At 38.1% G+C, this 7,863-nt stretch overlaps 1 long non-coding RNA gene across 1 annotated transcript in view; it reads right to left on the reverse strand.

Annotated features, from left to right (window-relative positions):
* Positions 1-7,863, reverse strand: part of LOC117937845 — a 456,187-nt gene that overhangs the window by 5,958 nt on the left and 442,366 nt on the right. The window lies entirely within an intron of this gene.

The following is a 7,863-nucleotide window of genomic DNA, read 5'->3' on the forward strand; positions in this document are numbered from 1 at the left end:
CCCAGGGTTTTTAGTTTCTTTTAGTATTTATCATTTATTTATGGTATGTTTAATGCAGACTATGTATTGTTTTATTTTGTGCTTGAATGTGCCAGACCACAAACGAAGTTCCCTCACAGGAAAAATAAAGTTCTTTTACTTTGATTTGAACATACATTGTGTGGGTGTAGAGGAAAATTCACTCAAACACTTTTTTCTAAAGTGCTATTTATAACTAATTATGAACCACAAGGGTGCCAATCATGTTGTCACCATGTGCAGAAAAATGAGCAAATGGCATATTTATCTCACAGAACATGAGTCGGTGGTAAAATGAATATCCTTTTGTTTTGTTAAAATTGCAGCAGTGTTCAAGGACAGTTGTAGTAAGATATATTTTTGTTATGAAAGAAAAAAACAACAACCAGAAATACAAGGACCCCTGCTACAAGTATTGTCTTTCAAAGACGAGATTAAAATGTTTCTACTCTGTCCAGCTCCTGTATTCAATGTCCCTGAGACAGCAAAGAAGACAATAAATAAAGGAATACTTCATCAATGTTGGAAATAAGCTTACTCTTATCTCATGATCTATTCTTTGGCAACAAAAAAATTTGTTGCCAAAGAATAGATCATGAGATCAATACACACTCTCATGTTTCTAAGTTAAATATGAACCTACAGCTACTAAACAGTTTCTTCACACTTCACGTAATGATTGACAACGGGAGGAAACAGACAAAGAACAAGACATACAGAGTGCATGAGCTTTGAGGGTGTTTGTTGGCAGATTGAGTAACTTTTGGACAGGACAGAGCCAGGCTAGCGGTTTCATGTTTCCAGTCTTTATGTTAAACTTAGCCAACTTGCTGCTGGATGCTAGTTTAGCACACAGTCAACAAAATGGGGAAACAGCTAACCCGGCTAAAGTTTTACCATTACAGGTTAGGTGCATGCTACTTTTTGACTGATGTCCCCAACTCTAGGACAGAGTCAGAAGGCCGTTTTACATTTAGATTTTTGTACAGTTTAAACAAACATGATGTAACATGTTATTTATAAGCTTCAGAGGTCCTCATAGGTTAATTTTGTTACCTTCTAACAGAGCCAAGCTAAGCTGAACATCTCCTAATATTTAGAATACTGACATTAGTGTTATTAATTCTGTCATCTAACAACTGGCAAGAAAGCAAATACGTGTTTTTTCAAAAATGTTGAACTATTGCCCTCTAACATCTAAGACAAATTGGACGCATGGCTCATTTTATTATACAGTTTATTGAAGTGTTGAGACATGAGACGGCAGTATATTAAATTGAATGCATGACAGTAAAAAGACTTTAGGTTTTTGTTTAATCTACTGATGGTACATGTAGACATAACACTTATTTAATACGCACGGAAGATTTCAAGCAACCCACGTTTCATTTATCAAGCAGTGCATATTATCATTGTTACCATGGTATCGCACATAGGACAGAAAGGACAATGCTTATTAAAAAATAGTGGTTTTTTTTGCACATGGTAATAGTCTAAAGGGTATTGAAACAGTAATGTTGCTTCGCCTCAAGAAGTGCAAACAGCCAGACAGGCAGAGGAACAATAGGGATTCATCAAGCAGCAGGCTCTAAAGCCCCGGATCGTGACAGAGTTAAATGAATTGGTCTATCAGTGATACACCTGAGAGACAATCTTTGGGAGTCTGTCAAGATAAACTCTTGAGGATCTTGCAGAGGGTGCATTGCAGCAAGGTCATCGTCACATTGCATCAAACAGGGTGCTGGGAGGAGAGCTTTTGTTCTCTTGTGTGAAGTCACATTCGCCAGAGGTAACAATTAAGACTCATCTGTCAGCGTGCGCTAATGTGTTCAATCCTGTTTCTACAATGGAAGACTTCACTTGCTCATTTGTGGTTTCATGGCCATCATTAATGTCCAAGGTGTTCCAGGCAAATGTTGCTCCCAGATTGCAGGAAAGTCTGTCATTTGGAGCTGATTTTAAACAGCTACAATATTGTTTAAGGTAGGGGTCTGCTGCCTTTGAGGCTTTTTTTCCAGCTTGAAATGATCATCTGGTGAAACCTGAGTTAAAGGTGCATTTCAGTGTCACGCAAGTTCGGCACCAACCAATCTCCCGGTCTCCCAGCTGTCCCTGGGTCGCCCACTCTGTTACAGTGACATTTATCAGATGTGACAGCTTGGGTCCAATAAAGTGGAGGACTTTAACAAGTGTTCTTTTAGTTGAATTTCTACAGAGGGGGGATGGAAGATTGTATCTCCCCATCTTGAAGCAATTTCTTTCACAGATTCCTGCGTTGTTTGATGTTTTATCATAGCTGGAGTTTAAAGTGGGCCTTCCAGGGTTATCACAAAGTTAACTTTACAGGTTTTTTATCACTACAGAAAGAACTGTTTAACTGGGATTAATGGAAGCCCTGTGTATAAATTATGATGCCTGTGTCACAAGCCAAGGAATATAATAGCAATGTGTACTTGAATCAAAGCCTTTTCCCAGCAGTAATGAAGTTGCACTTGTATGTGAGGCAGCTGTTTGTGTTTCAGGCATTTGGGAGTAACAGAATGCGAGACAATTCCAGCAGGTCTGTTGGAGAGTGTGGCGGCAAGATAAAAGGCAAAGCGACATTGTTTAAGTCTTGATCCTGATGCAGCACTCTTCTGCTGGCGGATTGTACATTTACAATGTGAAAAATCAGCCTTATCCATTGTCCTCTTAGCCCCACCGCGCAAATGTGGAGAGAATCCAAACATTTTCCCTCCATCACAAGATTACACTTCGCTTGTTTTCTTGCCCTGCGTCTCGACCCCTCCCCTGGCCTCTTCTCTTTGAAACTCTTTCATTTCACAAACATCTGTTGGCAAAGGGGAATCCCTAATCTCTTAAGGCCTTTCTTTCAAATTTCATTATTGAGCCTGAATGCAGATTTGAGTTACTACAGATGCTGCCATGCTTTTATAATATCTTTTTTTAATGGATTTAAAAAAATAAAAAATAGTAATCTAATGACCACCATTCACTAAATTACTAAGGTTCCAATTCTGCAATCGCAAACCAATCCTGATGATTATTTCACTTGATTTTTGCCTGCCCAGGCTGCCGGTCACCCACCATCCTTTGTTTGTTAGGGGAATGCATGTGTTTAAAAAGCCTTGAAGGAATAGTTTGACATTTGGGAAACACACCTATTTGCGGCGTGTTAGAAGAAAAGATCAATACCATTCTGATGTTTTGTACACTTGATATGAAGTGAGAGCCAGGTGCTGATTAGCTTAGTTTAGTATTAAGACTGATGAAGATCCCAACCTTCTTCAGGGGGTTGGGCTGTTTTGTGTACTAGAATAAAACTAACGGGGCCATTGTCTGAGATTATTATTGGATGACTTTGAGAGTTATTAAATTGGGATATAATAGGATTACTGAAAACAACTAATCAATATGAGAGTAACTTTGGTGTGGGGGTGAGTAGTAGGAATTTTATTTGTTTAATGGGTTCCTTGATCACCAACAAATCACAAATTATTGGATCTTCCATGCCATTTTTAATAACAAAAACTGACATTCAATGCAAAAGAATGATAGCTAAAGTGTATTCGAACTTTAATCTAATCAAAACAGCTCTGCTCTACGGTTGTGGTATTAGTTTGGAACCTGTATAGTCCAACGCAAAGCCCTATATAATTATTCCTTGGAGCTTTTTCTATTCATTTTTAGAAGGAATCAGCAGAAGGCTTTATATCTTGATGGAATCACCGCTTTGAGTATTAGTGGTTTTACTATTCTATCTTTGGAAAATACAGTAGTTATGAGTCTTATTGTACTGGACTGTCCTAGACAACGTGAAAGACACATTTCAATCTTTAAATACACTGATATTCCCGTTAAATCTCCATGCAAAACTGTCAGACTTTCTATTTTTTTTAAAGTTAAAGCTCCACTGCCTTTACTGGCCGCCTCATTGACTGCAACAAGGAAACTTGTGACAAGAAGAAGGCAGCTTCCATCTTTGTAGACCTCACACTCTCCCTTTGGGACTGAAGAAAGCTATGGGCTCCCTCCCATATTAACTCATTGCCTGGACTGGGAACATAACCGGGAAGCAGAATAGAGAGACTGGATGGATGAAGCCCAGAACATTTTAGCTTGTTTTTCCACTTTTGCAACAGAATTCTTGGGATTGTATTCTTAAAGTATGTGTTGATGTAGAGCATAAATAACACTCTTCAGCCAGGATGGTTGAATATGTGAAATCGTTTTTCAAACTTTATCCTCACAAAACCACAACAGAGGAAATAATTTACCGCCAGGAAACATGTTAAATATCTGAACGATTAACCATTTTGACATCACAGATTTTATTTCTCAAAGCGTTGAGAAACATGCTGATGCTATTTGTGTGCTGTAAAATGATGGAATAAAAACAAGTTTCCTGTTCATTTGTGTTGATTTGTTCATCTTGCAGCTCTGGACACATTTCCAATGACATAAGCAGATTCCAAGAATGCAGACCGCTCATGCCAAGATGGTAACACTTCAGATTGAATTCATTTTCTTCTTTCATCTGTCAGGACCCATTGTGCCTTCTGTTAACGACTGACAGTGACAGCAGAAGCTCTCTCGCCCACACAAATAATAATAATGAAAAAACTAACAATAGCAGCAGCTGGAAAATAGCACAACACCTTATTAGGTGAAGTCAAACATGAGGAGTTCTATTTCCAAGGTGCTTTTTCAATGTATAATACAACAGACTCAGTGTCTGAAAGTGTTGTTTTAGCAACCTGACACTTAAAGAGGAGGATGCCAGCCACTTAAAAAATGTATGTTGCCCCAGTGTCCCAGGACAGAAAAAAATGATCTTTCTGAAAGATGGAAATCAAAAAGAAAACCTAAGACTGTACAATCACAAGGACGTACAATCAGATGCTAGGGTTGAGCATCGTTTGTTTGGGCCATATGGTAAAAATTAAATGATTTATGAATAATGTAATGACTAAAACTTATCAACTTATTTCACCAGCTAACTGCTGTTAAACGACAAAAAAAACACCAGACGGGAAAAGATTATTTTACAAAGTTTAGGCTACCAGTTGTTTTTCCAACAACTGCAGACTGTTAACAGCCCGGTGTTTGAATCCACTGCAGAGAAATACTTTTACACCGTTGCTTCAGTTGCCTGTAACAAGCAGAGAGAAGCACAGGCATTATGGGGGCACCGAAATGAGGCCCCAAAATCCACTTTGCTATTTAGTGTGGTAGATACTGGTCATTTAGGCACTTGTGCCGTATTAGCACCCAGTATCAATACCCAACCCTAGTGATGGTTATCTACACAGATTACCCGAAGCTTATTATCTATAGGCATCTTTACTTTACATTGATTAAGTCTTGTTAAGCATCCCCCTACTGACTTTACAACTATGCCTAACCAGTACCTAACAAAGCATGAGCTGGTACAAGGTGGTACTTTTTTTTTGTATGTATTTTTGTTAGAAAAATTATGATACATACCTTTTCTCTGATTATTAAAACTGTTTACATAAGAATACCATATTTTACTGATCACTCTAAACAAGATAACCATGAATCCATCAACCGTCCTTGTGAAAGGCCCAGGATGTTTCTAGGGGGCAGACCAGGCGGAGGAGATTCCCAGACCCAATGAGATAAACATCGACTTTGTATAAATAAGCGGCTGTAGAGAGCTTCCAGTTAGGCATTTTATGTACTATTCTGTAGTTTGGAAACTGTCTCCTTGTGTTCACACGGAAAAATGATATAACTTCAGTGGTCTGTCTATTTGTTATAATGCAATTATTTTAACAATTTTCTAACAAATAAACTTGGTGGTCCTAGTGAACGTAAGCTTCTTTGGAAGATTTCTCTTTGGCACACGTATTGCTTTTACCTCATGGTCAGGGTGGGAAATTACCTTTTTTGCCCACCAGCCACAGTGCAATTTTACCAGCCACTTTTATTTTTTTACCAGCCACTTGGTCTTATATGACCAATATGAATTCTTTGCATTTTGTGACCACGCGTAGGTTCGACAGAATGTCCAGGGCATGGACTGGTCGTTGGGAACGTAGGCTAACTATTCCCTTGTTTTCCCTTTGTCATCAATGCGGCACTTGTTTGAAAAGTACCTTCTCTTTTTCTTTACTTAGCCCTTAACAGCTACTGCTGACTCCGCAGCGGGCCTCTTAACACCGGGGACATGACGCCACATTTATTTTAATCCAAAAATATTTGTTTGGTGATTGATTAGCAGTAATGTAACGTGGCTCCACTGTGCATTATTGTTACTTAGTAACAGCACTCTTTGACAAAAGCTGTCCAGTCAGTTACATGGAATGTTTTACAATCCACCTGCCACTGTGGCTGGTATACAAGGCAAAGTCACCTTCCACTGGGAAAAAGTACGTCTGCCATTGGCTGGTGGCGGAGGCTAATTTCCTACCCTGCTCATGGTCATAATCAGCTGTAATAAAAACAATCATTCCCAGTGCTACAGCTTTATAAACATTTAGCAGAGATATGGCAACGCAAACTACTTTTTTGTGACGAGCAACTAAAACTACAACAAACTGTGTAATGTTCCTACTATGAGTTTGGGGAGCTTTATTTCTTCATTTAAGAACAGACCGACATAAAGTTGTTGAATTTTTGAAGGAAATAAACTAGTGATAGACTAACTTATCATGTCAATTTATAATGCGAGTTTTATGCCGTTGTCTCACATTCATTCACCGCTTCATTGTCAAAGAGGTTGATATTATTTCAACTACCCTTATTCTTTAAGCCATTTCCTATTGTTTTAAGTATATATACCATTTGAAAAGTGCAAACCTCACACTTTGAAAGGTCCAATATGTCCCTGCTGTATATGTATTTCATAAACATTGATTGTGTGTATTGAAAACAGGTAAAATTCTACTAATGCATTTTATCGATTGATCGTTCTTGCGCACGTTGTTGGTAATCATAAGGAAAAATACTCATCTAAACTTTGTTTTGTAATATTTATAAACTGAAAGCAAGGTGACACACTCATAGCAAAAGGTATAACCGCAATAGATAATACTTCTTGATCTGTTAATTTACTGTTTCAGACGCAATTATCATATTTCTATATGATATTCATATGTCATATGTTATTGCACTTAATTAGTGCTCTAATAATGTGGTCAATAATCCTGGAGTACCAATCGAATTAATATATTAGTGCTGTCAAACTAATAAAATATTTAGTCAAAATTAATCACATTGCTCATAGTTAACTCGCAATGAATCCCACGTTTAACTTTTCTAAATGTCCCTTGATATCTTTTTGTCCCATTATTTTCCTTTTAATGCTCTTTTTTCAACATGGAAAAGTGGATTGGCTTGCTTTGTGCAAATCCTTTTTTTACTGAAAACAACTTTGGCATGTAGCCTACTGTAGTGTTCAATTTCACATGTAACGTTCTCACTTGGAGCAAATGATCTCTCACACAGTTTAACACTGTCCAACACAGAACACACAGAACAAAACACACTTTGGTCTTGTCAATGGAACCATTTGGCAACTTTTGAAAAGTAATCTTTCCATACAGAATGGTATTGGCATCCATTTCAGCGCCTCGCGCTCGCCATCCCCTCAAAACGTAACGTTACTCTTTGGCCGGCTTGCAAGCCCCAACACGTGTGTGCGGTGTGCCTGTTGTTTTGTTTCCAGTCTCGCTAGATCCGGTGTGGTGTTGTAATTTCTCTAACGTTACTAGTTGTTGCAACAGCATGTGAAAAAATAAAAATAGTTTGCTAGACCAAAAAGAACGTTAATCTCGGCATAAAAAAATTGACACTGTTAAAATGGGTTTGCGTTATATA

The sequence above is a fragment of the Etheostoma cragini genome, chromosome 22, assembly GCF_013103735.1.
Source record: "Etheostoma cragini isolate CJK2018 chromosome 22, CSU_Ecrag_1.0, whole genome shotgun sequence".
In the NCBI taxonomy this organism is placed as follows: Eukaryota; Metazoa; Chordata; class Actinopteri; order Perciformes; family Percidae; genus Etheostoma; species Etheostoma cragini.